This window comes from Culex quinquefasciatus, chromosome 1 (assembly GCF_015732765.1).
Source record: "Culex quinquefasciatus strain JHB chromosome 1, VPISU_Cqui_1.0_pri_paternal, whole genome shotgun sequence".
Taxonomy (NCBI): domain Eukaryota; kingdom Metazoa; phylum Arthropoda; class Insecta; order Diptera; family Culicidae; genus Culex; species Culex quinquefasciatus.
The window spans coordinates 39,571,631-39,595,744 of NC_051861.1; the positions used below are offsets into that span (position 1 = coordinate 39,571,631).

Sequence of the window (24,114 nt, forward strand, 5' to 3'; positions counted from 1 at the left end):
CTCGTCTCAAAAAATGCCACCGGAACCTTCTGGGATCGAACCCAGGCCGACTGGATGAGAGGCAATCACACTTACCCCTACACCACGGGTTCCGGATAGCCTAAGCATATTGTGTGATTATTATGCGTGTATGCAGTATATACGAAGTGATTAACCCCTAGAACTAATGTCTGTCGGGATTCAGGAATATTTTCTCGAAAACATAAAATAAGATCACTAGAGCTCATGCCCGAAGCTAAAACGTTGACTTATATTCCACCTAGCCGCTCAAACTATGTTGTAAAGAACTCGCCTTCTTTGGAACCGAGCATTCAATGAATCTTCTTCGGTATACAGCAAAACAATAGTTCCTTTATCGACATCACTTGTTCATTCCATTTTTGGTACCAATCTGCACATTTGCTTGTATTTCTACCGTCTGCACTCTTTTGTCTCATTTTTCGAAAATATCTTCCTTTCTAGTAACTCAATTCAATGCAAACACTTTTGTTTGTCAAATTCTTCTCATTGCTGCGATTTTGGTATCTCCAATCAACGATACAGAACACTTGATTATTTTCATGTCACGCACACTATCTTCCTTTAATTTAACCACTCATCTTATGTATAATCGGCACTTGTCCTAGTTTGATACGTTGTGTACACACACTAAGTCCACTCTTTTTCCAAACCTTTACAGTGAACAGACGTCTATCCGCTAGGCATTTAGTGGACCTCAACAAGTCCCTTCCCCCTCAGGCTTTATAGTAGATACTCACCAGCCATCTATACGCCAGGCATGGACAAAAATCTACAAGCCTCATCTTCACCAGACTTTCCAGTGAACATCCACAAGCCATCTCTCCACCAGGCATTAGCGGACGTTCACAATCTTCTCCCACATTAGGCCTTACAATAGTCATTCACAAGCCATCTCTACGCCAGGCATGAGCGAACATCTACAAGCCTCCTCTTTACCAGGCTTCCCAGTGAATATTCACAAGCCATCTCTCCACCAGGCATTAGCGAACGTTCACAAGCTTCCCCCACATCAGGCCTTATAGTAGTCATTCACAAGCCATCTCTACGCCAGGCATGAGCGAACATCTACAAGCCTTCTCTTTACCAGGCTTCCCAGTGAACATCCACAAGCCATCTCTCCACCAGGCATTAGCGAACGTTCACAAGCTTCTCCTACATCAGGCCTTACAGTAGACATTCACAAGCCATCTCTACGCCAGGCATGAGCGAACATCTACAAGCCTCCTCTTTACCAGGCTTCCCAGTGAACATTCACAAGCCATCTCTCTACCAGGCATTAGCGAACGTTCACAATCCTCTCCCACATCAGGCCTTACAGTAGACATTCACAAGCCATCTCTACGCCAGGCATGAGCGAACATCTACAAGCCTCCTCTTTACCAGGCTTCCCAGTGAACATTCAAAAGCCATCTCTCCACCAGGCATTAGCGAACGTACACAAGCTTCTCCCACATCAGGCCTTACAGTAGTCATTCACAAGCCATCTCTACGCCGGGCATGAGCGAACATCTACAAGCCTTCTCTTTACCAGGCTTCCCAGTGAACATCCACAATCCATCTCTCCACCAGGCATTAGCGAACGTTCACAAGCTTCTCCCACATCAGGCCTTACAGTAGACATTCACAAGCCATCTCTACGCCAGGCATGAGCGAACATCTACGAGCCTCATCTTTACCAGGCTTCCCAGTGAACATCCACAAGCCATATCTCCACCAGGCATTAGTGGACGTTCACAAGCCATCCCACCTAGTGCCTCCCCCAGCACTAAGCCATCCTCCGGGACTAAGCCATCCTCCGGCACTAAGCCATCCCATCGGCACTAAGCCATCCCCCGGCACTAAGCCATCCTCCGGCACTAAGCCATCCTCCGGCACTAAACCTCCCCCGGCACTAAGCCTCCCCCGGCACTAAGCCATCCCCCGGCACTAAGCCATCCTCCGGCACTAAGCCATCCCACCGGCACTAAGCCATCCCATCGGCACTAAGCCATCCCATCGGCACTAAGCCATCCCATCGGCACTAAGCCATCCCCCGGCACTAAGCCATCCCCCGGCACTAAGCCATCCTCCGGCACTAAGCCTTCCCATCGGCACTAAGCCATCCCCCGGCACTAAGCCATCCCATCGGCACTAAGCCATCCCATCGGCACTAAGCCATCCCATCGGCACTAAGCCATCCCCCGGCACTAAGCCATCCCCCGGCACTAAGCCATCCTCCGGCACTAAGCCTTCCCATCGGCACTAAGCCATCCCCCGGCACTAAGCCATCCCCCGGCACTAAGCCATCCCATCGGCACTAAGCCATCCCCGGCACTAAGCCATCCCATCGGCACTAAGCCATCCCCCGGCACTAAGCCATCCCCCGGCACTAAGCCATCCTCCGGCACTAAGCCTTCCCATCGGCACTAAGCCATCCCCCGGCACTAAGCCATCCCCCGGCACTAAGCCATCCCATCGGCACTAAGCCATCCCATCGGCACTAAGCCATCCCATCGGCACTAAGCCATCCCCCGGCACTAAGCCATCCCACCGGCACTAAGCCATCCCATCGGCACTAAGCCATCCCATCGGCACTAAGCCATCCCCCGGCACTAAGCCATCCCATCGGCACTAAGCCATCCCCCGGCACTAAGCCTCCCCTATTTTTGATGTAGTCTATAGACAGCAATCTCATTATAATATAAGCACTACACTTATTATCCATTCGTTTTATCGATTGATACTCTGCTTTAATCACTCACATAGCACCTCATCATTCTCTTGCCACACGATCACTTAATTTTCCTTCGTTAACAGTAATGTCAGTTCATTGAATAAACTAGTAAATATCCTTTGGTCACATTTCAATTTTACCCTTGCGTGTCACCTAATAGAGTTTAGTTCTTTTTCTGGCCGGTACAAAATTTAACCTCAACCGCAGTATATGTATATGTAGATAACTCTATGAAGTTTCACAAAGCAATACATGATCCTCTACGACTTTTTATCAGGGTTCTAACAAAGCTGAACATTCTAACATCATTCTAGCTGAAATGTGTCACTTTTCTAGCAGTATGCTGACAGAATCAGCGCAGTAAAGTATTTCGTGACTGAGTTAAACCTCTGTAATCGTCAAAATGTATTGGTCACTTCTCGTTACAGCTAAACTACAGACTCAACCAATACTACTTATTTTAATGACTTAACCATCATTACTTCACCTAACCCAAAATGTTAAAGTCTGTTCATCCAATCAAAACATCCTCACAACGATTAACTTATCTCCACGTTAAACAAGATTCTGCTATATTTCAACTTGATTCTAAAATATAATTAACTCTGTTCTTAGAAATCGAACAAAACTAATAGAAACTGGGCAGCGAAGCGAATGACCGCGCCGGTTACAGCTGCCGGAAATAAAAATTAACACCAACAAAAATAAAAGACTAACACTTAAAAATAAATAATGCTTCATGACAAATGGACAGCCACGAAATACGACCTTAACATCAGCAATCAGATAAGAAACACTCCCAAATGCATTGCCGTCGATAGTTACCCAAAAATTAATCAATTTCGTCGAATGTGCCACCACTCCAATTTGGGTAGCACCATCAACCACACAACAACACAAATTGCGTGAATCCCCGTCACGGTACAGTTGGTAAACACCAAAAAGTCTACAGTGGAAGCGCTGTACGGAAAGTTTGCCGAGGTGCGGCTTTCGAACCTCCACAAAAAGTCCAGAAAAACCCGGTTTCAACCTACCGCAATATTAGTGTCCTTAGTGACTCTCACCTACGTTTGTAGTATCCTTGTTTCACAGACATTCAATACGCATTCTCACACCCACACACACACACACCTCTCTCTCTCTCTCTCTCCTTGTGTTAGCCTCTCCTCCTCTTCCGGCCAACGAAAAAAAAATACACAACACCTTACCAACTTTGATCCAATCCTGCGGCTTAAAACTAGAACTACTCAATCACTTTTTAGTTTCTCCTCGTCGCCAATGTAGAGTCTTGGCCGGGAGACGAGACGGATAATAAATAAAAGATATCACTGGCGGCTAATAATTTCGTTTATTGCCGCCACCACCCGTGCGTCCGTCCGACTTACACTCTAACTCAGACATACCCCAACCTTGATGACAACTATAGTTGATCTGTTCTCACTGTGTTGTCCTACTACCAGGGGCTAGACTCTGACAGGATCCAGCCTCTCTATCTACCATCTATATTCTGTTATTTTCTTGATTCTCTTATTTCTCAACGTTTTTCCACTCTATTCACTAATTGATGCTGCTGTAACAAACTGTCTGTTTTCCCTTAATTTGGCAGCGATTTATTTTGTTGTTAATTTCTTTATCTACTTCATCAATTACTATCTTTCTTTTACTATTGATTCTTCAAATAGTATATTTTTTTCACTGTCCATTGTTTTCAATCTTCACCCTTTTCTTCAAACAAATGAGGTTCGAGCCCTTACTCAATTTTTGGAATGATCAAAGAATTAACACAAATATTACTATTGTACTTTTGAAAAACTTTTATAAAATGCTTAGGACCAAAATATTGTAACAAAACACCGCGACAGAAGAAATAGCAACAGATAAACACGACTCAACAATAGGGAAGATTTCAGGAGAAAACAATACACAGTAAATCACAATTAGTTTTTAAATTCAAACTAAAAATATAACAGTTTTTGCTTTAATGAAAGTTAATAGGCACACTATAAATGGTTAGGCGCTTATACTTACATCAAACCCTACGTAATGTACCACCCCCGGCCGAGTTATAATGCGTAACCGGAAAAGAAGGTGTGCATGCCTGGCACGAACACTCAAAGCGTGTTCTAGCGTGCTGCTCGTACTGACTCAGAGCAAGGGTGAGATGTAGGTGTAAGGGCAGTGCGTGTTCGTCGGGAACCTGGTGCATAAGATCGGTCAAGGCCCGTTCTTACACTGAAAATTGCGAATTGCGAAGATTTTTTTTTCGATTTTAATGAATTTTACATTAATGAACATTTCATATAAAAATTATGTATTGACCGGCCCGTGGCTTAATAGCTACGGCTCCCGCCTCATAAGCGGAAGGTTCAGGGTTCGATTCCCGACCGGTCTCCTTGAAATTTTTCGACTGTAATTGAACTTTGAATATGAACAAAAAACGCATAGAATTAGATGGGATTCGAACTCACACTTTTGGATTGGAAGTCGGATGCTCTAGACATTCGGCCACCAAGGGATTAATACACATTGAGTGAGTTAATCCGTAATGGTGAAATAATGTCACAAGGTCATTTACTATATAATACAACAATCCCTTCCCCAACGATTCCCCTACACACCACACACCATTATAATCTATAAATAACTCGAACCGGTTGGTACGGTATGTCCCCAGATTCTTCTTCTTCCCCTGATGGTTCTATGAAATGTGGGATCCGTTCAAAGAATCTGTCTCATGCGGTTAATGCAACGCAGTAGGCCGGGCCGCTTTAATGAGTGTAATACACTTCGGGGGTTCTCGAAAGTACTGCAATCATTAATAATGACAAGAAGGAAATTGAGGCGTGATCTAACCATAAGCTCTTCCCGGATGCTTTCTTCGGACTGGCTGCGCTTGTGTTCGATTAGATTAGATTAGATTTCATATAAAAATAATGTATTGAATCCACTGCCATATGACACCATTACATTTCAAAACCTTTTCGAATCAATTACAGTGTAGAACATAGATTGCAGTTCCTTTAAAAAGTACCAGTTTTGGTTCAATATAAGCAGATATATGTCAATTTCGTAAAATAAAAAAACATTCTCAAAAATTAAAAAAAAAATAATGCCATCATTACAATTACAATGTACATAATCCATCGAGTTTCTGCGACTTTTAGGAAGAAATATCCATTGAAATCATTTAAAAAAACCTGGTTGCTGGTTGTCTGGTGCCAATATCAGACCAGCCGATTTTTTTTTCTTAAGCTTCTTCTACGAAACACACCGGAGAAAAAAAAGTGTTTTTTTCTCGCTTCCTTTAGTCAAATTTGAATACAGTCCACATTCGATTATCCGATGCCTCATTTTTGTTTGTTGTGCAATAAAAAAAAAATAAAAAAAAAACTAATTGTTTGATCATGATTCGATTACACCGACCAACCAAATTTATGCGCAGGCTCAACCTGAGGTGAAGCATGAAGTTTGGGTCAACAACAACAACACCGACGGTATCACTACCGACGACGACGACGACGACGATGGTCGTGCACGGAAAAAAGTGTCGACGAATAAAAAGAACAATTCTCCTATGGAACGAAGACCACCTCCAATTTTTGTTTTGGACACGTTGGCGGACGATGTTGACGAGTTGTTGGAAGGCCTCGGATATTGTCTGAAAATCGGTTGGTCGTCAGTGCAAGTTTACACTTTTGACGAAAAGAACTTCGACCTGGTTGTGAAGAAATTAAAGAGTAAATTCTTTATGTTCTACACATTCGACCCCGTGCAGAAGACAGCTGTGAAGGTCGTCTTATAGGGGTACCAAGTCCGCCCGATCTCCGACCTCAAGAAGGACTTCTCGGGTGTTGGAATAACGCCGCGTGACATAAAAGTCCTCTCGCGGAAGACTACAGTCACAGGTACACACACCCTGTACCTGCTGTACTTCGACCGCGGCACCGTCAAGATTCAAGACCTGCGGCGAATTAAGGCGTTGGACGGGTTTTGGGTAAACTGGCGGTTCTACTCAAAGAACCAGTCGGACGCAGTACAATGCCACCGTTGCCAGAAATTCGGCCACGGCTCGTGGAACTGCAACCTCCCGCCCGCTGTGTGAAGTGCGGTGAGCCACACCTCTCAGAGGCGTGTGCACTGCCGTGCAAAGCGGACTTGGTAGACAAGGCAGAGCAAACCAAGGCGCGCATCAAGTGCGCCAACTGTGGAGGTAACCATACCAGCAACTACCGTGGATGCAGCGCACGGAAAAACTACCTTCAGGAGCAGGAAAAGAGGAAGAAGAAAGCAGCACCGTCCCACCCTCCTCAGCGAAGCACGAGCGTAACCGTGCCGGCAGCTGGTCAGCGTACGGTTCCAGCGGACAACTCTGCGTTCCCTCCTGGATGGGGGCGATCGTTCGCCAGCGTGGCCGCTGCCGGTAGCGGCATTGCGGCCCAGCAAGAAGTTACCGGGGAAGATCTCTTTACCCTGCCAGAGTTCTTTGCTCTCGCAGGGGAGATGATGACGCGGTTTCGGACCTGCCGTAACAGAGCGGAGCAATTCCTGGCCCTTGGGGAGCTGATGATCAAGCACATCTATAAAGGATAAAAAACTATGATCTAGTTTTAAGCTTTCTCTATTTCTATCCCCTTTCCCTTGCAATTTTAGTAAGTTTTTTTTTCTTAATTTTTCTTACTCTTGGTGACACCTTTAGTTACAAGCAATAATTGTTCCAAAATGGATAATGATGTAACACACATCTGAAAGGAACTCCAAAACTCTGTAATGTACCTCAAAAGAACTTATTTTATCTTGATTATTCACCAATAAAACCGAATTGAAATTGAAATTGAAATCCCCTTGAGTCAGGGGTATTCAAAAACGTCCAAAAAGCCAAAAAATATATTTTTTTCAAAAGCACCCAAAAAGCAAAATTTCAATTTTGTTTATTGAACCATAAACCACGTGGATACTTTTTTTTAAAGAATTGTAGACCCCTTCCCCCCTGTGAACAATTTTCTATTTAAAAAAACGTTTTTTTTTGTATGGAGCTTGGACAATCACCAACAACACAAATCTGACCCCTACAGTGTCCAAGTGGTTGATTCATGGCCCTTTACCTAAATCAAAGTTTTTTTTTTTTCCAAGAATAGGAATGATAACCCTAAACACTTCACCGCAAACGCACTTTCAATGCCAACGCAGCGCGGACCTGTTCTGAATAAGTGAAATGCACTCTTACTGGCCGCGTCTATAAATAACGTACCACACAACAAGATGCACTTTCATGCTGGCGGAGCGTCGCGGCGTTGTCAACACAAACGCTGACGCCGACGCCACCGCTAGGTTGCACGACACTTCTTTCTCTAAAATGCTTTTTCATTCTGTAATTTTTCAAATTTTCAAAAATAGCCGCCCAGCCCTGCCCGACGCGCAGCTAGCATCCATTGGGCGCGCCTAGTCGTACGCATATTCGCTCACATTTTGCCTTTCTCTACTCTGAGGCAGGAGGAAAATTCGACTTGGTTCAGCAGCAGCAGCAGCAGCACCTTCAGAATAGTGTGTGATCTCGTCCGAAAAGGTACGTTTTTCCGCGAGCTCCCGTGTCCCGTGAGCTGCTCGGGTGGTACTCCAAAAGGGAAAAATTGTGTGTGTGTGTGCTGAATTTTCAGTGGCCACTTTGGGCCACTTCCGGGCCGAAATTCGACCGAACTCCATCGCGTGCGGGTGCCCCGTGGCCCCGCGGACACTTTGCCGCAAGCAAAATTCCGAACCGTGGCGGAATTTAGTGAAAAATTGCTCGAAAAAGGATTTTTCCACTGCTTCTTCTTTTTTCTGCCCTACTGGGGTGGTCTTGTTCTTTTTCTTCGATTAATGGATGAAAAGTTGGCACTTGTGGGGCTCCGGAGAGGGGGTGTGTAGGGGGGGAACGGAAGAGGTGGAGCAGGCAGGTCGAAGAGACCCTTGTGAAGAGCCTGGCTCGAAAGGAAGAAGAGTTGGAGCCATTCGAGAGAGCAAGAGAAAGCGAAGGGGGAGCACGAGAGAAACACGAGAGCGTCCGCTCTCTCGCAGCGAGGAAAAGGAAGTGCCGCTCGCGAGAGTGTGTGTGTGTGTGTAATTGATAACGACGTGTGTGGTGTTGTGTCATTGTTGCGCGCTTCTCATTAGAAGAGCAGTCGGTGGTTACTTTGTTTTGCAGATGGCGCTACGCGATAGCGACGACTTGATGCTGATTTAGTGCTCGGATAATGCTATTAAGCGCACCGAAAGTGCTTCCTTCGACGAAAAGTTCGATAGTGTGACGCGCAACTTAATGCGGTGTTGCTCGTGGAGTCTTCGACAGATGTTTGTTGCGTGATTGGGGGGAGGAAGTGTGCTCCACAGCACCCCAAACCAATTGTCGTGTCGTGTTTTGGATATTACAAACTGCGGAGAAACACAATACTACATATAGTGCTATGTTGCCAGGTGCTGCGGTAAACAACGACCTAAACTAGGTCACCCGGGACTTACTAGGAGGCGCGTAGAGGTGAAATGGATTTTTGGAAGTTCTGCAGAGGCTTTTGCAGTAAACAGTAAACGTGCTTCGTCAATAGATTAGAATCACACCATACTTCTGCATCGTTACATACACGACTTCTAGCGTAATAAAAATATTTTGCAATTTCAAAATATGAGTAATTACCGTAATCTGGGGTGAATCGGGACTACAGTCTGAATAGGGACAGCAGTTTTTAGAGCATTTAAAGCTTTTAAATTTGGAAATAAATGTACACACTTTGTTGGCCTGACTCTGTTCTAACTGAAATCAACCAGAAAAATCAAAATATTGTGCTCCAACATGGTTAAAACTGCTGTCCCAATTCGCCCCATGTGTCCCGATTGACCCCAGTTTACGGTAAGTTTATTATCAAATGGCACTCATCAAGCAATGTTATTCTCAATAAATATTGATGAACTTACCTCATCGGATGAGAATGAATGTTCTTTCTGGTTGGAAGATGTTTATTTCTTAAAAGTTTGGCCTTTTTCACGGACAGTTGACACTAGAGCGTCCAATTTCCCGGGGTTACAAATTTCCCGGGAAACGGGAAATTTTCAGCCAATTTCCCGGGAAATCCCGGGAAATTTAAAATTTATTGAAAGTTGTTATGATCTTGGTTTTAATTAATATTGTGCAACAAAATTGTATAGGACATCAACATCAATGGTTTAAATAAGTGTGAAGATCAATTAACAGCTTGACTGCATGTAAAAAATCATTCAACTACAAGAAAATGCATTTTGGTATTTTTGAAGTGAAATTTTAAACTTGCATCTGACACCAGTTTATTGAAACGAGAAAAAAAAACATGCAGAAATCATGTTTTTCATGACAAATACTGGTTTCAGCTCTTAAACAAATGGCTTTTTAGTGTTGGTTTTACTCTAAACATCCCACTGTTTTCAAATTTTTGAAGCAAGCTTTGAATATATTTTTGTATTTTTTGAGAACAATAGAAAGTAAATTTTCAATATTTTTTTGTATTATTATGCTACACGATTTAAATTATATGATAAATTAACACCATTCCACAAAAAGTCTTCTATTTTTTCACATTTAACCTTCTAACGCCTGTAGTTGCATCAGTGCTGCATAATTCTTCTAGGGGGACAGGGGGTAATATGCACCCCCTAAGGGAAAACTGTGATTTCTCAACCATAACAGCATTTCTGTAAAAGAATTTCGTTAGATGTTCATAAATAACTATTAGTTAACGTCATCCAAGTGAAAAAAGTCATTGAAAACCTCAAAATTGTTTAAAAATAACAGATTTCTAAAAATATTTTTTGATTACTTTCAAAGAACCATGCAGGGGCAATATGCACCGCAACATTGGGGCAAAATGCACCGGGTAAAAGCAGTTTTCACTAGTTACCACTAGATGACACCGCTGTTTTTACAAAGGAGCTTCACAGCAGTGCATTTTGCCCCGACCCCGCTTTTTGCAGAAAATTTAATTAAAAATGCATTTTTTGATGTTTTTGGACTCATCTATCTTCAGAATAATGAAGATTATGGCAAAAATATATACCTCAACACTTAGAATAACAATAAATGCTTTTTATTGCCCAAAAATCATAATGAAAGTTCAATGAAAATTAGATGAAAACACAACATTTTACAGTTTTACAAATAACTTAAGCTGTTTTTATACCACGATGCTCAAATTTGTCCAGCATGGTTTAGCAGTGTTAAGCTTCCAATTTCTATGATTTTCCCCCGGAAAATTCTTCCAAATACCGAGAAAAGCAAGGGGTGCATTTTGCCCCGGGGGTGCATATTAACCCCTCTCCCCCTACTTCAAATTGTAATTTCTTTAGTATTAGGTATTCAACCAATTGAATTAATTCTTTTTGCACAAATTCGATTTTCATCTCATTTGATTATGGTAAAAAAACGTAAAAAAATCTCAATTTTAATTTGGAGATAAGGAGTTAATATTGTTTCGATGAAATCTAGATTGAATTTTCAAACCAACCTATCAGTCATAGGTTTTCTTTGCAGATAGGACCTTTTGAAAATTTAATCTAGAAATAACATTAATCTGTTAAAAGCTTACCTAATTGTAATAATTAAATACTCATTAAGCAAGATCAATTCCCAGTTGCTTCAAAAATTAATATTAACAGAAATAATTCTGATATCATAATTTCTGATAATCTGATTAATTATTTATAAACCAAGCAATACATTTCATTGAACAAAATCATGTTGAGTTTGTTCATTTATTATTTTTTCGGCGCAATTTCAAAAAATAGTTCCAAAAATTTAAAGAAATGTATACTTCCGCTTGAATTTCGGGAATTCCCGGGAAATTTCCAAACGGGAAATATTTTTTTCGGGAAATCCCGGGAATTCCCGGGAATCGACACTAGTCGACACTGAGCGTGAGCAGGATATATTTGACTTTGAAGGTCTACAAAGTCAGACCTATTTAAAGGATTCGCTCATTAAAGACACTGATGGTGTCATTTAATCTTGGAACAATAACTGCTACTGACGGTTATGAATCTAGATTTGTTTATTATAACAACACGAATCACGATATGTAAAATAAGTAGAACTGCTCTTTCGAATGTACATTGGCCCGAAAACCGGAACTTAAAGACTCATTTTTAAAGCTCTTTTTCTGAAATTCTATAGCAATGCCTTTATAGTGTATCCGCCTTTAATAGTTTGTGCCTTCCATGATTGGAAAACCGCTCGTTAAACTTATTTTTCAAAAAAAGCAACTTTGAAGGCGAACTCCAGAAGGCTCGAAACTTTAACGTTATATATATATACCGTGACTTGCCCGCCAAAAATTCATTCATTAGACATCCTACTGAGTACCCTTAATAATTTTCTAATAATATGAATCCGCTAGTCTGAGAGAATAATGGCCTCGAGACGAGAGAATAGTGGTACCATTTACGGACACAGCCCAGTCAAATCAATCCGAATTCTGAAACGGAATCTAATTAGAATCTTAAACAAATTCCGTTTCAAACGCAACAACCGGTTCGAACACGGAACCGGTTGTTGCGTTTGAAACGGAATTTGTTTAAGATTCTAATTAGATTCCGTTTCAGAATTCGGATTGAGTTGACTGGGAGAGAACACAGCTCGAGATGGGCGAAAGAGTTATTCTCTCGAGGTTCATTTGCAAAAATAGTTCATCCGTCGAACAAAAAAATTAAAAGTGTCTACTACTAACCCAATGATTTAACTGCCTCGGCCATCACAGCTTGGTGACTAAGGAGTGGTTAGATGTCGATGTATGACACTTGTTGGAGGGCTGAGCCCTCAACAAATTATGAGGGAACGATTCTCTCGACTCGGAATTTTGGATGTATGAGTGCTATAATATTATCCGGGACCGTGGTGTAGGGGTAAGCGTGGTTACTTCTCACCCAGTCGGCATGGGTTCGATCCCAGACGGTCCCGGTGGCATTTTTCGAGACGAGATTTGTCTGACCACGCCTTCCGTCGGACGGGGAAGTAAATGTTGGCCCCGGTCTAACCTAGAAGGTTAGGTCGTTAGCTCAATCCAGGTGTAGGAGTCGTCTCCCTGGGTCCTGCCTCGGTGGAGTCGCTGGTAGGCAGTTGGACTAACAATCCAAAGGTCATCAGTTCGAATCCCGGGGTGGATGGAAGCTTAGGTGTAAAAAGAGGTTTGCAATTGCCTCAACAATCAAGCCTTCGGACACCTAGTTTCGAGTAGGAATCTCGCAATCGAGAACGCCAAGGCAATGCTGTAGAGCGAATAATTTGATTTTTGATTTGAAGTGCTATAAAAGTCAATCCTTAATTCCAATTTGAAATATGTTTGCGTTGGGTCAATGTTTAACTATGTTCCAATTCGATTTTTTTTTTATTCAGGGACAATTATTTTACCCTTGCTTAGGTTTTTTGAGTAACTTTTGTTTTACGAAAAACGTTATATCTCTTGTTTTATTTGTTCATTTTTAACCTTGTATATTATTTTTACTGTGAGTTTTAGGCCTATTAAACCCGTTATTTAGCTGCTATTGTTCATAATTTTCCAGTCTTTTAATTTTAGATTATATGACATAACACAAATTGTTGCATGACACATTCTGCCGTGACGTTACAACGGATTGACGTTTCTTTTTTCGTCTTAACACCTTAATATTTTTACAGATTCTGAAAGTACGTTAAATTTGCCATAATAATCAATTTTGGGTTTAGAATTAAACGTTTTAGTTTCTGTTCTACGAGCGAATATGTAACGTGACGTTACAACGGTGGAGAATTTTGTTTCTTCAATATTTATTTGAAAAGGCTACGATTCTGCCCCTTGCAGAAGGCTCGGCCGAATGGTTAAGCTGTCCGCCTAGTAAGCGGAAGATCATGGGTTTAATTCTCATCTGCTCCAACCTTCCATCGGATGGGGAAGTAAAACGTCGGTCCCGGCCTTGGATGTTGTTAGGCCGTTTAGTCATTCCAAGTGTAGGAGTAGTCTCCAAGCTTTAAGTACAAACAACACACCAAATCAAGCCTGCTCTGGTGGAATCGCCGGCGGCGGTTGGATTCGCAATGGAGTAAAAATAGGTTTGGGTGCTCTCCCCATTCAATCCTGGGGGTACCAAGTTGCATGTGACGGGAAATTTATCCTATTTTAAGGATATCAGCTTTGAAGAAATGGTTCTTGACCACCGGAGATATTACAGGTTTCCGGAGGTGGTTAAAAGAACGCACCCTTAGTAATTTTTTTGAGTATATATTTTTTATGCTCGGGCGTCCCTAAGATCCCATTTTTTTAGTGATAATTGTATCAAATTCGTGTTCTGGACCTCCGATTCACATTTCGTCGTTGACGTAGTTTCTTGTCGCACGTCCATTTTAAGTCAAATTGAATTAAGAATACCATTTTGTGAGCTCAAAATGCCTCACTTTTTGACCTTTATAGATTAAAATCTTGAATCCCGATGCCAAATTTCAGATATTTCGATGAAAATGGTGTCCTGGTCCATCATGAAACCCGTCGTTAGTTAGACAATTGAACCACCATTCAAATGATACTATAAGATTGAAAATGCCCTCATTTTTCATCATTTGTAGGTTGAACATTTTTATTTTACCGAAAACAAAATTATATTATTGTGAGTTGTGAGGAAGGCACCAACGTAACGTGTATTCAAATAACGTGTTTTTTATTAACTCCCGAATGTTAAATAAACTGAATAAAATGTCGTGCTTCAACATGTTTTACATATTATACTAGCTGAAATTGATATAACCTCACAAAAAAAACCTTTTAAATAAAAATTCAAAACAAATCATTTTAATTAGTATCATCCGCCTTCATAGTATGTGAAAATACGGAGGGATTGGAATCTCAAAAGAGTGTCCCCGTGGTTTGTGAATGGTCACTATAGAATATTTTTTTGTTAAACAAGTTGTATAACTAAATTGTTCCAGGAGTTAATAGGTCCTTCCATGTCCTTAAAATCATGATTTCATTAAATTATCTAAATTAGTATAAATAACTCACTCAGTGTCGCTAAAATAAATCAATGTTTCAACTGGTGCCATTCAGCCTGAATTTGGTCGCGTTCTTCTCGGTTTTATGTCTTTTCAATGTCATCACGACCATGGCTGATTTATTGTTATGGAGAAGAGATGATGGCTTTTGAGGCGATTTGCGAGTGAGTTGTTGGCACGAAACTTACATTGTGGCATGTGTAATGTGTAAGTTCAATGTAAATGTACCATGAAAATGTAATTTATCGCTCTCGAATGTCTATTGGATTTCCGATGCATTACGAGTGTCAAAACGAGTCGTAATTTGGTCACAAGGCTATGAATAAAGCTATAACTTTTATTAAAATCTAAGACATCATAATATCCGGAAAAAAATCATGCAAATAACATGAATCCCACAAGGTTAAAATTTGTGTGAAAAATGTTTGAGTTCCACTTTTTGGGGTCACGAAAAGGAATGAAGGAATGTCTGTGAAAATGGTGCAAATTTCCAATTTCAAAGCTATACCAGTCTAACATTAACTATAAACATGTAAACAAACTGGATAATTTCAAACTCTTGAGGTGTAGAGAACCTAGACTTATTAGAACGACCAACTCAAATCAAAAGTAGGTAACAATCGAAGCACGAGAACTGTCAAACGTGGTCAAATTCAATTTTCAAAAAATCATATCTCCCGAACGGCTGAACCAAAAATTCGCCACGTTTCAAAAGAAAGAAACTGATAACAGTTGGGCTTTCAATGAAAAATACTCAGACATTTTCAAAAACACAGCTGAATACACCTACAGCTCTAATGAAAACTTTGTTCGCTGATTTGAAGGTCTCGGGATCAAACAACTCACTGCTGATTTTTTTTTCCTATGAGTTTTCAGAACGTTTAACGTAACATATCCTTCGGGAAGTCGCGTGTTTTCGCCTTTCTTACAAGTGCCCTTACAAACTGTGTACAAAGTACACGTACTCGACTGCCGGTGTGATATCCAAAAGTGGTGAGTTTCCTTTAGAGGGACAGGGGGTAATATGCACCCCCTAAGGGAAAACTGTGATTTCTCAACCATAACAGCATTTCTGTTAAAGAATTTCGTTAGATTTTCATAAATAACTATTATTCAACGTCATCCAAGTGAAACAAGTCTTTAAAAACCTCAAAATTGTTTAAAAATAACGGATTACTAAAAATATTGTTGATTCATTTCAAACAACAATGCGGGGCAATATGCACCGCAACATTGGGGCAAAATGCACTACAACAACGGGCAAAATGCACCACAACATGGGGCAAAATGCACTGGCTAAAAGCAGTTTTCACTAGTCACCACCAGATGACACCGCTGTTTTTACAAAGGAGCTTTACAGCGGTGCGTTTTGCCCCGACCACGCTTTTTGCAGAAAATTTAATTAAAAATGCATTTTTTGATGTTTTTGGGCTCATCTGTCTACACAATAATGAAGATTATGACAAAAACTATATACCTCAACACTTACAATAACAATAAATGTTTTTTTATATGGTCTAAAAATCATAATGAAAATTCAATGAAAATTAGATGAACACACAACATTTTAAAGTTTTGCAAATAACTTAAGCTGTTTTTATACCACGATGCTCAAATTTTTCCAGCATGGTTTAGGAGTGTTAAACCTCTAATTTCTATGATTTTTCCCCCGGAAAATTCTTCTAAATACAGAGAAAAGCAGGGGGTGCATTTTGCCCCGGGGGTGCATATTACCCCCTCTCCCCTAACAAGATTTTGAGACATGATTTTCTGAAAAAAAAAAACGGATTTCGGAACATCAATCGAAATAACAGTACCATGTTCTTCATTGAAATTAATTCCAGTAGAGGAGAGGGGGTAATATGCACCCCCTGCTTTTCTCAATATTTGGAAGAATTTTCCGGGGAAACAATCATAGAAATTGGAAGCTAAACATTGCTAAACCATGTTGGAAAAATTTGAGCATCGCATTATAAAAACAACTCAAGTTATTTGCAAAACTTTAAAATGTTGTGTTTTCATCTAATTTTCATTGAACTTTCATTATGAGTTTTGGACAATACATAAAGCATTTATTGATATTGTAAGTGTTGAGGTATATAGTTTTTGCCATAATCTTCATTATTCTGTAGATAGATGAGTCCAAAAACATCAAAAAATGCATTTATAATTAAATTTTCTGCAAAAAGCGTGGTCGGGGCAAAATGCACCGCTGTGAAGCTCCGTTGTAAAAACAGCGGTGTCATCTAGTGGTGACTAGTGAAAACTGCTTTTACTCGGTGATTTTTTCCCCATGTTGTGGTGCATTTTGCCCCGTTGTTGTAGTGCATTTTGCCCCAATGTTGCGGTGCATATTGCCCCGCAGAGTTGTTATTTTCGAACAATTTTGTGGTTTTTTAAGACTTTTTTCACATGGATGACGAAGAATAATAGTTGTTTTAGAACATCGAACCAAATTTTTCCACAGCAATGCTGTAATGGTTGAGAAATCAATGTTTTCCCTTAGGGGGTGTATATTACATTTTGCTGAAGACGCATAGTGCATAGTTTTTTTTTTTACATAAATTATGTCTATTTAATTTTTCATGGTGTTATTTTTTTGAAAAATGTGGCATTGAAGCTGCATAAAAAAATTGCAAAATGTTTTTGAAAACATTTTTGAATTTAAATTTCGATCTATGCATTTTATTTTTCAATTTCACTTCAAACCTTTAAGTGTCCGACGAAATTCAAAGCGTATTTTAATTCCCTATATTCAGGATATTTGTCCCCTCCCCCTTAAAAAATTTACCCATAAAACTTTGATTCAATATTTAATATACAGTTCAAACCAGATTAACAGAAGTCAGCGGATTTTTTTTCGGTCAATTGAATTACGAAAAAAAAACAATTTATTTGTTGTCTTATTTTGGGTCATTAAGCTCAAATATTATTATTGTTTATTGAGGTCTTTTAGAACACGCACGAGGCCAAATGTTCATCGTTCGGTCAAAACGTTCATCGTTTGTGCAAAACGAGAAAGAATTGAGAGAAAAATGTCCATGTCCGGTCTCTTTTCGCTCAATTCTCTCCCATTTTTCGTCGAATTCCTTCATTTTCTTTACTTTCGCGTCCTGCTAGTGTCCTGTTCGTGACTTTTTCAAGCGTTGGAGTTCTTCGGTCATAAATTTGAGTTCATTTGTAAGTGCTTGTTTGAAACCATACCAAAGAAATCGAGAATATGACCTAAAAAATACTCTGGTCGGTCTAGAGAATGGATTTGGTAATGTAACAAACACTACACTACTCAAATTTGACCTATATAAGATAGTGGACCTTGAATTTTATGTTAAGAATTATTATATAAAATACATGATTTGATACTAGCGTATAAACAGTTCAGTAAAAAATCGAGTTGACCGTATCACGTTCGTTCAAAATACCATCCGAACATCGTTTTACGAAATCAACACCTGAAAAGGTGAATCCACAAAATCAGAGAAACTTCAATCTTTTCAATCTCAGAGAGTCTTGCGAGTCCTTTTTTCGCTCCAACAACGTTCGCTCTCTCCTGTCGTCCTCTCTTGCACGTCTGCAGGGTTGGAATTGCTTTCGTTGTTTCGCTCGGCCAGGCAGCAACCCTGCGCTCTGGCCATAAAAATCGAAAGCACAGGAAGTGTGTCTGCTGCTGCTTCTGCTCTAGCTGGAAAAACTCAACGGAACAGACGAGTGATTGCCGTACTGGCGAGTGGAGGTGCTTCCTTGGATATTTTCATCTTTCTTTTTTTCAAGTGAAAAAACTCACACATTTTTTCCCTGTACTGTGAAGATTGGTGTCTGTGTTTGTACGGTTGTGCACGAAATTTCCACGGAAATGGGAAAACCTGTGGTGATTTCGTTGTCGGGGTCATGTTTCCGGTGAAAATTCCAGCAGGATTACGCTGCGCTGACGTGGAAATCGAAAAAAACTTTCGTGAGTGAGCTTCAAAGTCGGGGAAAACCAGTGGAAAATCGACCTGTCAGTGCGAAACTTTCACGCCCTCATTTTCAACCTTTGACACAAGAGCCGTATCTCTGTGTGTGTGTGTGTGTTGTGTGTCAGTGTGTGCTGCGTGGATCCGTGTCGGAAGATTTTCCAAAGGTGAAAAGGATTTTCCCTCTGCAGGAATGTCCGAGATTGGGCGCCCCCCCCCCAGCAGGGCACTGACTGTTTTCGTCTGCGCTTATCGTTAATCGATAACTAACCTTACTTTTTTTGCGCTCCAGCAAGGGCTTTGTGGGAAAGGAAAAATCCACTTGCTTGGCCTGCTGCGCTCTACCTACCCGAATTTTCACGTTCCACCCTCTCGCTCTCTTATCGACCGACGCCGCCGCCGCCCCTCCCCCTCACTCTCCACCCCCAGCCAAGACGCGGGTGCCATGCTGTGTTTTTCCAGTGCCTGCTTTGACCCTCGACGACGACGTCGGAAGTTGCGCTCTTCATTTTCTCTTTAGGGCTCTGTCTTTAGTCGCAAAAAGGGACGGGAGGTGGAGTTGGGGTTCGATTTTTCACTGTCCTTTTTTTTGGGGTTGACTCAAGGCACCCCACCACAATGGCAGTGTGCGCCCTAGTTGCACACGGACACACATGAACGTGCACGAGTGAGGTTTTAATTTCTTCCCGCTTTGTAGGTCAAACATAGGGGAGAAGAACCTATTTTTAGTAGGACATTTGAACCTAAGTTCAGATAAATAAATTGTCCGCTATAAGTAAAGTATCCTTATAAAAGAATATTCTGAAGCCTTCAAGGCTTTCAAACATCTTCAAACTGCTTATTGAGACGTGTTTTCTTTCAAAGTAGGTTGTTTTCACCTATCACCTATGACACAACAAGGGCCAAGTCGATACTGCGCGCTACTGGTTGTGGTGGCCAATCGTATCGTATTGTCTAAAGCGATTCTGTTATCTTCCGTTTCCACCGTGCAAAGATTTACGTGAGATATTGACGACCTGCTAGGGCGTTGAATTAAACATGGCGGTCTAGGTCTGGGTTTAATTAACCTAGTAGAATTAGGGTTTTCTCCGTTTGGCCAGTTGTTCTTGAAAAACCTCCCTAAAGATGTTTTTAAATTGCATAAACTTTTACGACTTTTACTGCACTGTAAACAACGAAAAATAAAAAAACATGTATTTATTTGACAATTTTATCTTAAATGATTTTTTTTTTAAATTGATTTATTAGTGAAAACAGCATTCACAAAAATTTAAACGCTGGAAGAGAATACAACTTTGACAATCTACATTTGACTCGAATAAATGTACACAATACGAAAAAATGAAGCAAAAATGTAAGCTGAGTTTTCTATGAAGTGTGGCAAAACTACACCGCATTTTATTAATTATGCGGCTACTGCAGATTTTAGTTGCCAAATCAAGTATTTTGAGAAAAAACGCGTTTTAGTGTTCGTCACCCGTCAAGGCAATTTCCCATATGAGCAGAAAGGATGTACAGTCCAGACTCGATTATCCGAAGCCTCGATTTTCTGAAGTTTTGATTATCTCAAGGTTTGTACGGGACTTCGGGAAATCGATCCACTAGCAAACAGATTTTCGCATTCGTATTTTTTTAAACATTCAATTTGAGTTCTACGATCTCATTTTAGTCAAATTTGAATATTTGATTGCCTTTTAAGTAAAAAATGCATTTTTTCAATATGTTATCACCGCCATTTTTGCCACCATCTTAGATTTTGAAATTCCAAATCATTATAGAGTAGTTAGGGGAAGGTGGGGCAAGACGACCATATGGGGCAAGAGGAACAATCGCTCGTACGGCAGTAATTTTTACAATTTTGATTATTTCCAGTATGAGGAATTGTTGCTAGCAATGCAATTAGCTGATTCTACTACCACATAACCGCCAAAACGACGTAAACGCCACTATGCATAAGATTGAATGAAGTTTTTTTTTTCAAAATCTTTGTTTTCTTATAACATCTGGAAAGTACAAAATAAGGCTTAGGGTTCGTTTTAAGGCTCATTTTATCAAAATGCTATTTTTCCTAGATCAGTAGTGTCCCTACCAATGACTAGCAATTATTATAAAGTATGATTTAACTTTTGGTTATTTTTGTTGACAGCTTTTTAAAAATCTTGTCCAGATGGGGCAAGTGTACCATATGGATTTTTAGTATGGAAAAAATACGAATTGCTGCAACAACATATTTTATTGTAAAATAAATACATAAAAGTACTTAAAAACTGATAAACCATTGTTAAAAAAATTGTCCATACAAAATATAGCGATTTCATGAAAATTTACTATTTATCATCCAAGTCATATTTTTTTTCGTAAAAACGATCAAATTTTAAGTAAAATATTATTTTTTAATCTAATAATGAAAGAAACGTTTCAAATACATTCTAATCAGATGTATCTAAGCGATAACAGTTCAATTGTTAGCAAATTAACATGTTGTTTCATGAATTGTTCCTCTTGCCCCAACGGGTTGTTCGTCTTGCCCCACTAGTTGAGTAGAACGTACGGAAAATTAAAAATTTTAAAATCAAATTTTTTAATTGAAAAACAGGATTTTTTAAAAACTTGTTCTATCCAAGTCTCAGTCAAGATCTGGAATAAGATGATTATAAAAAACCCGACAGATTTTTTTAACGTTTTTAATGGGTTATAAGGCTGGTACAAATATTTTTAAAAGTTTTTGTCACCCCCTTCAAAATTGGCCCGAAAAATCAGGGGGCAAAAAAAATATTTTTACAATAAACTTCAAAATTTCAATGAAAATTCAAGTGCAACCAGCTGAAATCAAATTAAAATACAATCTTAAGGTTTTTTGAAAATTTTCGATGCAATTTTTTTTTTCGATACAATTTTTGTTTTTGTCAGATTTTTTGAAAACTAATGATTGCAAAACAACTGAACTAGTGTAAAATGCATTTTAAAACACTTTTTTCATTTAAATGTGAAGACTATGGCTTGTTATTTAAATTTTTATATTTTTTTTTGCCCCCCCCCTTGACCTCGGCCAGGGCCGAGGGACAAAAACTTTTTTAAATATTTGCATCGGCCTAACGAGTATTTCCTTAGCTTGTTACACTTGCCCCACTTTCCCCTATTAGTAGATCAGAGGTGCTCAAAGTTTTAGTGTGTCGGGCCAGATATTTTTTGGACATTTTCGACATTTGCCTAAATTCTGGAGAACAGAATGTTAAATTTTTACAACAGTTTTATTCACTTAGCCCCCCCCCCTTCAAAGTTGGCCTGAATAATCAGGGAGCAAAAAAAATTTTTTTTTCGAAAAACTTAAAATATTTAATGAAAATTAAATTTTAATCAACTGAAAATCAGTTAAAATGCATATTCCCGCGATTATAATCATATTCAGCATAACTGAAAACATTTTAAATTTTCATGAAATACCAAAGTACAGTTCCACGAAGAGTTTTTTTCAACGAATTTTTTTTTATTTTTTTTTATTTTTTTGCCCCTCCTCCCCTTATGATTTTGTGACTGAAGATAATCGTTGTTGAACAAATTTAATAAAAATGAAAGTAGTATTTATTGGAATTCACTAACATTTTCACATATTTTTTTGTAAAAATAATTTAAAACAGGTGATTTAAAAATATAAATCGTTGCAAAGAAATTTTCCACGATCATTCCACCAATTTCAATAATATTTTAATAAATTTTCGACAGCCTGAATCAGATTTTACTCAATTCGTAACCAAATTGTCATGAGTTGGGTGGTTTATAAATGCAAAAAAAAAAATGGGGCCAGCTCATAAAAAAATTTGCTTGTTTACAAACGCAGATTCGCCCTATTGAACTGTTACTACGGATTTTTTCCGAGGCCTTCGGATAATCGAGTCTGGACTGTACTATTTATTTATTTTTGATTTGGATAAAATTTTGTTCACGCATCATTATTGTTGGATATGGGATTATTGAGGATCCCTATCCACAGAACACCACTACAGCTGGACTCACTGGTGATATTTGCCTATCACCATGTTGACGTCAACACAGCTCGTCAGATGGCCATCGACTTCTCCCGCGAGAACACGTCTTGTTTTATTTATGTTTGTTATTGTCAGAATAAATGTAGTTTTAATTCGTTACGTGTTAATCGTGTGTTTTATTACCCCTCCGAAAGGGCTAATTACCGGGATCCAACAGTGGCGACGAGTAGTGAAGGAACCGGCCAGCGTCGGAGGCCGATTCCTAGAACCCGCGCGCGAACCCAATCGGAGGAGGGAGAAGATGGCGGATTGCTGCAACCATCCGGTCCAGTGGCCGTCAGGTCCAACGAGCGTACCTGCCGCCGGTCCAGTGCACACCGGAGAGCATCCGCCAGAGCATCGCTGCCTGAGTCTGCCGTCGCGGTGGAGCCGATTCCACCTGGTAGAGCAGCATCATCAGGGCCATCTCAACCGTGCTGCATCATCAGTGTCGATCAGCGATGGCGCCACCGCCATCGTCAACAGAAGCAACTGTTTGGGGTGGGCCATTTTGGCTGGATCGTCACGAAGTGGTCTCGAGGTCGACCGTTTTTCCCTCGACGACACTTCAGCATCAGCAACAGTCACCGGGAATCGACTCCACCAGCAGTGAGTGATCTCCCGCAAAGGAGGGGTGCTCAAAACGGCAGCACCCTCAACAACGTTGCAGACCCGATGTCTGCCGGCCTATTCTCCGGTTGCTACCAGCATAGTGGATGGCCACATAGGACGTCGCATCCACAACCGGACGGAGCAGCCGCAGTAGCACTTCCAGGTACGGGACAACGAAGGAGTAGCTGGACAAAGAACGCAGCTGACGTCCTTGCCAAGTCGGACTGGAAGGTGCCGCGCGATCACGGACGGTGATCGTCGCCTCTGGAGAGGGCACCGCCACCCTCTCGCTCATCTATCAACCGGAATTGGTCTCCGGATGACAATCGTCGTCATCGCCTCGTCGCTCTTCATCCCGTGAAGACTGTCGCACGGCCCGCCTTCACCATTTCCGAGGGGAGATGTTGGATATGGGATTATTGAGGATCCCTATCCACAGAATACCACTACAGCTGGACTCACTGGTGATATTTGCCTATCACCATGTTGACGTCAACACAGCTCGTCAGATGGCCATCGACTTCTCCCGCGAGAACACGTCTTGTTTTATTTATGTTTGTTATTGTCAGAATAAATGTAGTTTTAATTCGTTACGTGTTAATCGTGTGTTTTATTACCCCTCCGAAAGGGCTAATTACCGGGATCCAACAATTATGATGTTTATAGTTTTGAATTTTCAAAGGTAGCAATGTGAATACACGAAAATCTGTATCTTGAGAAGGGATTTTCAGATCGATTTGGTGTCTTTGGCAAAGCTGTATGTTACGATTACGCTGC

General features: G+C 40.4%; 1 protein-coding gene across 17 annotated transcripts in view; it reads left to right on the forward strand.

Annotated features, from left to right (window-relative positions):
* The first annotated feature begins 8,186 nt into the window (after positions 1-8,186).
* Positions 8,187-24,114, forward strand: part of LOC6037328 (calcium-activated potassium channel slowpoke) — a 117,567-nt gene continuing 101,639 nt past the window's right edge. For all 17 annotated transcript variants that reach the window (XM_038253025.1, XM_038252969.1, XM_038252983.1 and 14 more), the window contains exon 1: positions 8,187-8,297. The gene's annotated coding sequence lies outside the window, so the exon portion shown is untranslated. The remainder of the gene's footprint in view (positions 8,298-24,114) is intronic.